This window comes from Hordeum vulgare, chromosome 3H, assembly GCF_904849725.1.
Source record: "Hordeum vulgare subsp. vulgare chromosome 3H, MorexV3_pseudomolecules_assembly, whole genome shotgun sequence".
In the NCBI taxonomy this organism is placed as follows: Eukaryota; Viridiplantae; Streptophyta; class Magnoliopsida; order Poales; family Poaceae; genus Hordeum; species Hordeum vulgare.
In genome coordinates, this window is record NC_058520.1 from 535,763,514 (window position 1) to 535,773,852 (window position 10,339).

The following is a 10,339-nucleotide window of genomic DNA, read 5'->3' on the forward strand; positions in this document are numbered from 1 at the left end:
AAAAAGAGAGAAGGGACTTTGCTACTATCCTTTACCACACTTGTGCCTCAAAGTGGCACCTTGTTCTTCATATAGAGAGTCTCATGTTATATCATTCATATGCTAGTGGAAATCATTTTTTCATAAACTTGGCTTGTATATTCCGATGACGGGCTTCATCAAATGCCCGAGGTCCTCATGAGCAAGCAAGTTGTATGCACACCCTACTTAGCTTCGGTGGAGCTTTCATACACTTATAGCTCTTGTGCATCATTTGCATGGCAATCCCTACTCCTCGCATCAATATCTATTGACGTGCATCTCCATAGCTCATTGATGTGCCTAGTTGATGTGAGACTATCTTCTCCACTTTTACCCCTTTGAAACCTACCACCATATTCTATTCCACCTTTATGTCATGTCCAATGGTTCACGCTCATGTATTGCCTGAAGAATAAAAATTTGATGCATATTGAAAAAGTACGATCCAATTGTGTGACTTGGACACCGTGGTGCTTGGTATTTGTATTAATGTGGTGAATATGGAGCCACGCCTTGCTAATGTAATAAAGATGGATGGGGGTAAAACAATCTTTGAGGATCATATACTTTGAAAGATTAATGATTTGCTGCTTATACCTATAAGTATTGCTATGTTAACATTTGTTAATTCATCATTTTTCAATGAGCATACATGCATAAGGTTATATCATGGATAGCATGTAAAATCAAAAATTCTTTTTTTATCATTTACCTACTCGAGGACGAGCATGAATTAAGCTTGGGGATGCTTGATACGTCTCCAACGTATCTATAATTTTTGATTGTTCCATGCTGATATATTATCATTCTAGAACAATTTTGGGGTATTTGTTTATCGTTTTATATTATTTTTGAGCACTAACCTATTGACCCAGTGCCCAGTGCCAGTTGTTGTTTACTGTGTTTTTTTCACTTTGCGGGTTTTCCATACCAAACGAGGTCCAATTGCCATGAATTTTTTTGGTGATTTTTTCTGGACCAAAAGAGGACCAACGAGCATCGGAAGAAGAATGGAGTCCTCACGAGGGTCCCACAAGCCAACAAGGCGCGTCCTGGGGGCGCCCTGATGGCTTGTGGCTCCCTCCCGGCCCTCCGGATTTGTTGTTTGGCTAATAAATTCTCATCTACCCTAAAAACACCACATGGAGTCACGAAACACTTTTTACGCTGCCGCATGTCTTTGTTCCGACGAGACGCCATCTGGAGCTGTGTTCTGGCACCCTGCCAGAGGGGGGATGGATCACGGAGGGCCTCTTCATCAACCTTGTTGCCCTCATAATGATGTGTGAGTAGTTCACCACATGCCTACGGGTCCATGGTTAGTACCTAGATGGCAATTTCTCTCTTTGATCTTCAATACAATGATCATCGCATCTCCGCTTTGATCCATACGATGTAATTCCTTTTGTGCGGTGCATTTGTTGGGATATGATGAATTGTGGGCTTATGTTCAGATTATTCATGATAAATATTTGAGTCTCCTCTGAATACTTATATGATTCTTATGTGCATGATTATGATAGCTTCATAATTCTCTCCAATCTATTGAAATAGTTTGGCCAACTAGATCGATATTTCTTCGGTGTGAGAGGTGCGTTGTGGTAGGTTAAACCTGGCGAATTTCTATATCCCAGTGACAAAAGGGGACAAGATTGTCTTTCTGTTGCTGCTACTAAGGATAAAACAATGGGGTTTAATCATATTGCTTGAGTTTACTTTGTCTACATCATGTCATTTTTCTCCATGCATTACTCTGTTTTACTTAATACTTTAGATGCATGCTGGAGAGCGATCAATGAGTGGAGTAATAGTAATAGGTACATGCTCAACCTATTTGTTTATGTACATGATTCCTATATACACATGATCATTGCCATTAATATTGCATAACTATCCGCTTTTCTGTCAATTGTCCAAGAGTAATTGTCCAAGAGTAATTTGTTTACCCACCGTATGCTATTTTTCATGAGAGATGTCATTAGGGGAAGCTATGCCCCCGGGTCTATTCACAACATATTGATAAAACCTTCATTACCCTGCTGCCATTTACTGTTTTTTATTTTATCTTGCTATCTACAAGTATCTACACACCTCAATTGCTTGCAAATAACAAGACAAGAGGATTGGCAACCCTCTTGCCCGCGTTGGGTGCAAGTTGTTTGTTCTTTTGTGTGCAGCCGCTGAAGACGGTTGTGGTTGATATTCCTATTGGTTCAATAAACCTTGGTTTCATAACCGAGGGAGGTACTTACCCACAATGTGTTGCGATAATCCGTTCCTCTTTACGGAAAAGCCAACGCATATCAGAAGTATCAAGTACAATCTATTGCGCCAATACAATCCTATGACGACATGAAAAAATGTTATGGATCACAACAAAAACAAGCATGTCGTGGCAAGATCCAAGAGGTAGTACCACTCACGTTAGAATATGGGTACCGTCTATAGTTGCATATCTTTGAAGGAGTTTGCTAGTAGGTGCCTTGATCATGCAGCGTCCGATCTCTCCAATCGCATGCAAGACTTGCTTGAAATACCGAAAAATGTCTCAAAGTATCTCTTGAATTTTTTGTGAACCACTCTAAACCTTTGATTATGACCTACAACATGAAGGAACATTGCTACTTGTTCTTCCACAGAGGTGCGGGTGTTATCTTGTAGCAACCCCATCTTCCCAAACGTCTAGAAAAACTAGGTAAAAGGGGTTCTTCTCATTCGAAGCATCTTCACAACCTGTATATCTATATGGTTGTAGGTGTAGTTTGATACGTCTCCGTCGTATCTAATTTTCCGAACTCTTTTGCCCTTGTTTTGGACTCTAATTTGCATGATTTGAATGGAACTAACCCGGACTGACGCTGTTTTCAGCAAAATTGCCATGGTGTTGTTTTTGTGCAGAAATAAAAGTTCTCGGAATGTCCTGAAAATTTACGGAGAATTTTTCTGGAATAAAAGAAAAATACATGCGCAAAGATCCACCGGAGGGGGCGTGCCAGTGGGCCACAAGCCCACAGGCCGTGGCCACCCCCTAGGCCGCGCCGTGAGGGATTGTGGGTCCCACGTGGCACCACCGCCCCCAACTCAGCTCTATACCTTCCGTCTCGCCCGAAAAAAATCAGAGAGAAGGTTTCATCGCGTTTTACGATACGGAGGCGCCGCCACCTCCTGTTCTTCATCTGGAGGGCACATCTGGAGTCCATTCGGGGCTCCGGAGAGGGGAAATTGTCGCCATCGTCATCATCAACCTTCCTCCATCGACAATTCCATGATGCTCTTCATCGTTTGTGAGTAATATCATCGTAGGCTTGCTGGATGGTGATGAGTTGGATGAGATCTATCATGTAATCGAGTTAGTTTTTGACGGGGATTGATCCCTGGTATCCACTATGTCCTAGATTGATGTTGCTACTACTTGGCTATGCTTAATGCTTGTCACTAGGGCCCGAGTGCCATGATTTCATATCTGAACCTATTATGTTGTCGCCAATATATGTGTGTTTTAGATCCTATCTTGCAAGTTGTAGTCACCTACTATGTGTTGTGACCCGGCAACCACGGAGTGACAATAGCCGGAACCACTCCCGGAGATGACCATAGTATGAGGAGTTCATGTATTCACACGTGTTAATGCATTGGTCCAGTTCTTTATTAAAAGGAGAACCTTAATATCCCGTAGTTTCCATTAGGACCCCGCTGCCATGGAAGGGATGGACGATAGATGTCATGCAAGTTCTTTTCCCTAAGCACGCATGACTACATACAGAATACATACCTACATTAGATTGACGAACGGGGGCTAGTTACATATCTCTCCGTGTTATAGCTGTTACATGATGAATCACATCCGTCATACTCATCCATCACCGATCCACTGCCTACGAGTCTTTTACTACTGGTCCTTGCTATGTTACTTTGTCTAGGCTGCTACAAAAGGGATTGGGCCACTTTGCTGCTACTGTTGCTGCTGTTGTTACTCTGCTGCTGCTGCTGCTACTGATGTTCCTTTCTACTTCGTTGTTATTTGTTGCAAGATCTTTTCCGACACTGTTGTCGAGGAAGAATAGTTACTCGCCCACGTGCAACCTACTGGCGCCATTGATACAACAGTTAGGAATAGTCTGCCGTCAACAGATCGTTTCTAGCACCGTTGCTATCATACTACTTTGCTACTGATACTTTGCTTGCAGACACTAATCTTTCAGGTGTGGTTGAATCTGACAAACTCAGTTGCTAATACTTGAGAATATTCTTTCGCTTCCCCTTTGGCGAACCAACAAATTTGGGTTGAATACTCTACCCTCGAAAACTGTTGCGATCCCTTATACTTGTGGGTTATCAAGACCTTTTTCTGGCGCCGTTGCCGGGGAAGCACAACTATATTCTCTGAGTCACTTGGGATTTATGTCTGCTGGTCACTATGAAGAATCCGTAAGATCCAAGAACTGAAATCTTGCCTTCCACTATGAGGACAGGTAAGGAACTGCCATCTAGATGTGCACTTGATTCACCTTCAGTTATGAGTAAGTTTGCGACTTCACCTCCTGCTAGAAATCTTGATATGTCGCATGTGCTTGATGATGCTATGCTTGATACTATGTCTGATGATGCTATGCTTGATACTATGCCTGATGATGCTATGCTTGATACTGCTTTGCCACTTGGTGCATTCCTTGATGCACATATTGCTAGAGTTGCTGCTAGATGTGATGATACTTCTGAAACTGCTGATCCTATTGAAGTAGAACCTGCTACTATGCATGAATTGCCTGTTATGTGTGATACGCGCTATGTTATGGAGGGAGAGATAGCTGAGGATTTTCTTGCGTGTAAGGATAGCTATGATGTTGAGAAATTACTACGCAAGTGGAAAGAAAAATCTCTGAACGCTAGGATGAAATACGACCTGAAGTTTGCTACTTCGCCTATCTTTGTGACCGATAAGGATTATGAATTCTCTGTCGACCCTGAGTTAATCACTCTGGTCGAATCTGATCCTTTTCACGGTTATGAGTCTGAAACAGTTGTAGCCCATCTCACCAAACTGCACGATATACCCACCCTATTCACTAGTGAGGAAAAGATCCGCCACTACTACATGCTCAAGTTGTTTCCTTTCTCGCTAAAGGATGATGCTAAGACCTGGTTCACTTCTCTTGCTCCTGGTTGTGTGTGTAGCCCCCAGGATATGGTCTACTACTTCTTTGAAAAATATCTCCCTGCCCATAAGAAGCAAGTTGCCTTGCAGGAAATATACAACTTTGCTCAAGCTGAAGAAGAGAGTCTCCCACAAGCTTGGGGAGGCTCATCCAGCTGCTGAATGCTTTGCCTGATCACCCTCTTGAGAAGAATGAAATACTTGATATCTTCTATAATGGACTTACCGATGCTTCTAAAGACCACCTAGATAGTTGTGCCGGTAGTGTTTTTAGGGAACGAATCGTAGAACAAGCTGAGATTCTACTGAATAACATCTTGTGCAATGAGAATGCTTGGACTATTCCCGAACTACCTCCTAAGCCAACTCCGAAGAAAAGAGGTATTCTATTCCTCAGTCCCGAAGATATGCAAGAAGCCAAGAAATCTATGCGAGAGAAAGGCATTAAATCTGAAGATGTCAAAAATCTACCACCTATCGAAGAGATCCATGGTCTCGATAACCCGATACAGGGAGTAGAAGTAAATTCTCTACGTAGGTTTGATGAGAGTGATATTCCTTTTGATAAACCTGCTAGCCTATGCATGGATGAATTTGATAACTTTGTTGCCAAACAACAGAGTTTCAATGATTATGTTAGCAGACAATTGGAACAGAATGCTCGTATGCTTAGTCATTTAAGTGCTTGTGTGGACAGGAATGTCAATGATCTTAAACTTCTGAGTAAGCATTCCTCTATGGTTACTACTCAGGTAGAACAAGTACTTAAAGCTCAAAATGACTTGCTCAATGAGTTGAATGACAATTTCGTCACAGTCGTTACTAGAGGCGGTAGAATGACCCAGGAACCTCTGTATCCAGAGGGTCATCCGAAGAGAGTTGAACAAGATTCTCAAGGAGTTAGCACTAATGCACCTAGTCATCCTAGAAAGAAGAAGAAAGATGATAGGAACCTACACGGTAGCAACCCAGTTGCTGCTACACCTGAGAGTCCAAACGATGCCTCTGTTTCTAATGCTGAAACACAATCTAGTGATGAACATGAGCCTAATGATAATATCATTAGTGATGTTCATGAAAATGCTCAACCTAGCAATGAAAAGGATGTGGAGATTGAACCTGTTGATCTTGATAACCCACAACCTAAGAATAGAAGATACGATAAGAATGACTTCGCTGCTAGGAAGCATGGTAAAGAAAGCGAGCCATGGGTTCAGAAACCTATGCCCTTTCCTCCCAAACCATCCAAGAAAAAGGATGATGAGGATTTTGAGTGATCCGTTGAGATGATCAGACATGTCTTTCTACAAATGCGTTTGACGGATATGCTCAAGATGTCTCCGTATGCTAAGTACATGAAAGATATTGTGACTAATAAGAGGAGGATACCTGATCTTGAGATCTCTGCCATGCTTGCTAACTACACTTTCAAGGGTGGAACTCCTAAGAAACTAGGTGATCCCAGTGTGCCAACTATACCTTGCTCTATTAAAGGCAACTACGTTAGAACTGCGTTATGCGATCTTGGAGCCGGTCTTAGTGTTATGCCTCTCTCTCTTTATTGTAGACTTGAACTGGATAAGTTGACACCCACTGAAATCTCTCTGCAAATGGCCGACAAATCAAATGCTTTCCCTATCGGCATTTGCGAGGATGTGCCTGTTGTGGTTGCTAACACCACTATCTTAACAAACTTTGTTATCTTGGACATTCCCGAGGACGATGCCATGGCTGTCATGGACCCTTTTTAAACACTGCAGGGGCTGTTATAGATTGCAACAAAGGCAATGTCACTTTCCATGTCAACGGTAATGAGCATACGATGCACTTTCCGAAGAAACAATATCGAGTACATTGCATCAATGCTATCGAAAAGACTTCATCGATTCTTATTGGGAGCTTTGAATGCCCTATTCCTCGTGTCAAGATGAAGTATGATTTGCTTGTTGGGGAGATTCACATCCCCATTGAGGTGACCTAGTGACTGTTCGAAAATTCTCCGTTCTCTTTTGCGATTCGAAAAGGTTTGTCAAGGAGACTTGATCAACCTCATTGGCGGATTTTCTTTCGATGACCATGAGATGTATGAATCAAGGAGTCACAAACCTCTGTTCCAAGCTTTCACTTTAGGTTGCTTAGAAGAAAAATGATAGGTTTAGTTTAGTTTTCCCTGTTTTCTGTTTTAGGGTCCGGTAGGAAGTACCCCGAAAATAAAAGTTCTCCGAACTTCCTGAAAATCAAGTATGATTTTTTCTGGAATTTTTGAAAAATTCTGAGACAAAGAGCTTGTCTGGGGGCTGTACCAGTGGTCCACAAGCCCTGACGGCGCGGGCACCCCCTGGTCACGCCACACAGGCTTGTGGGGGCCCACAGGCACCCCCTTCACTCATTCTTGCTCTCATCTGGTTCTCCTACCTCCAGAAAAAATTGTTTCGCAGCTCAAACCCGTGGTCTTGCTCCTCTTGCTGGGATTTTCGATCTCTTTGCTCAAATCACCATTCTCCGAACTGTTTTGGGGAAACTACTCCTTGGTAAGTGACTCCTCCATTGGTCCAACTAGTTTTTCCTCTAGTGCCTTATACTCCGCGTATTTTTGCTGCCTTGGTGACCATGTTCTTGAGCTTTGCATGCTAATTCTAGCTGGTCCCAAGTAGTTTTGATGCGTAATATGGCCTCTAGTCACTTGTGGGAGTAGTTACTACGAGTTTTGTTGAGCCTTATTCACTTTTCCTTAGAATCACTAAAAATTTCAGAAATTTTCAGAGATAGAAAAGGGAAAAGATGAGGAGGTTCTTAAGAGGCTCGTCAAGCCGTGACTCCAAGGATGATGGGAGTGAGAAGAAGCCCAAGTATCTGGTCCCTCGAGTCGCACAAGTTCGAGCGTGCGAGTGGCCAAGCGACGTGTTCTTACGCGCCGCTGGAATTTATGAGGACTTTTATCACTTGGTGAAGAACGCAGGCCTTACCGCCTTCGTTGAAGATAAGTGTCCGCAATACCTCCTCCTCACTAATATCTTCGTACAAAACTTTAACTTCTATCCGAGGAAGAATCCTCCTATGGCTGAGTTTAAACTTTATGATATCCCCCAGCGCATGTCACTTCAGGATTTTTGCAACGTTTGCAAATTACCTTACGTCGAGGATATTCATGAACCTCGTCCACGGGACTTGGAAGCTTTCATCGATACTATTGTTGTAGGAGAGGAGAGAGGAGTGTCTTGCGCTAGAGCCGCTAGCATTCATTTTCCCGTGCTTCGGTACTTCTCATTATTTGTGGGAAAATGTTTGATTGGCCGTGGGAAAGCTGGGTCACTTAGTTCCCGAGATCTTGCGGTCTTGCGCGAAGCCCTTTATAACGATAAAACTTATAGCTTGGGCGCTGTAGTAGCTCAACGATTGAACACGAACCGTTCTAAAGGCGTTGTCTATGGAGGTATCTATGCTACTCGTCTTGCTAGACATTTTGAGATACCTATTAGACTGGACGAGGAAGAAGAGATTCTTCTTCCTGAGAGATATCTAGATTATGATAGCATGGCTCGCCATGACTTTCTTGATAGAGATATAAATAGAAGGATGATTTATAACCTGGTATTTAGCGAGGGTACTCGTGAGACTATTACCTTACCTGCTCCTTCTTTGTTCAATCTTCATACACGCAGGTACATTATTATGCCCTCGGACATCTACGCATATTGGGGCATAGCCTAACCACAGGCGCCCGTGCCCGAGCTACGAGTCGAGTACCAGACGCCAGTTTATTAGTGGGAGCCAGAGGAGCTCACACAGTAGTGGCACCCTCAGTACACTCTGGAGTACCCCGGAGCTGGTTATTTCCCTCCTTGGGAGTAGACCATCTTAGGCCAAAAGCCTAAGCTTGGGGGAGTACGTGTTTCTCACCGACTTTATATTCTTGCTTACACTTTCACTTTGATAGTCGGTGTTCACACTTTGCCACTGTATCATCCATGCTAGTTTATTTTCTTTTTTTCTTCTTTTCTCATTTTTTTTCGTGTGTTTGTCTAGTTTGAGAAAAACCCAAAAATATTTTCTTGTTCTCCTTTTGCTTGTTGGGAGCTTTCCCGTGTAAATAGTTTTCTTTTTATCTGGGTTAAGGTAGAAGACCATGGTTACAATGTTTAGCGGCTCTCGCATGCATATCTGTTTATATGTCAAAGAGCCATATTACTTTGTCTTCTCCTTTGTGTTTGCCTGCAGATTCCAGCTTTAGTCGAATGCACGAGCACTCTTATTATTGTTCACATCGTTCGGTCATGCAAGTGAAAGGCAATAATGACGACATATGATGAAGTGACTGAGCCTGGAAAAGCTGGTATGAACTCGATCTATTTTGTTTTTGTAAATATGACTAGCTCTTCATGCCTAATTCAGCTTTGTTGTGAGAGAAACATGTTTGCAATGACAACTTAGAGATCATAGTTGCTTATGCCATGCTTACTTATCTAGGAGCTTATAATGGTTTGCCTTGGTTGCCAACATGAATGTTGAGATGACTATGATGTAGTATGATAGGATGGTATCCTCCTTTGAATGATTTAAGTGGCTTGACTTGGCGCATGTTCACGAATGTAGTTGAAACAAAATCAACAAAGCCTCCATGATGTTCATGTGCATGGTGATTTATGTCCTACTCATGCTTGCACTAAATGTTAGTTAATCTCAATGCATTTTGATGACTGTTGTCGCTCTCTAGTTGGTCGCTTCCCAGTCTTTTGCTAGCCTTCACTTGTACTAAGCGGGAATACTACTTGTGCATCCACTTCCATAAACCCGAAGTTGTGCCATATGAGTCCACCATACCTACCTATGTGCGGTATCTACCTGTCGTTCCAAGTAAATTTGCATGTGCCATTCTCTAAACCTTCAAGAAATAATCTGTTTTGCATGCCCGAACCGCTCATGTGATGACAAGGGGCTATTGGTATCTTCCATGCTAGGCGTGTTATCCTCGATATGTGTTTATTCACTATCATTCACGAGATAGGGGCCGGTAATTGGAATTCCCAGTTCCATGCTCAAATCGAAAAGATAATTGCAAACAAAACTCCCCCAGGATTGATGTTGGTATGGACGGTACCCGAGGATTCGGCTAGCCGTGGAGTGTGATTGATTGGTGGTGGGGGAGTGAAAACTTTACTTTTC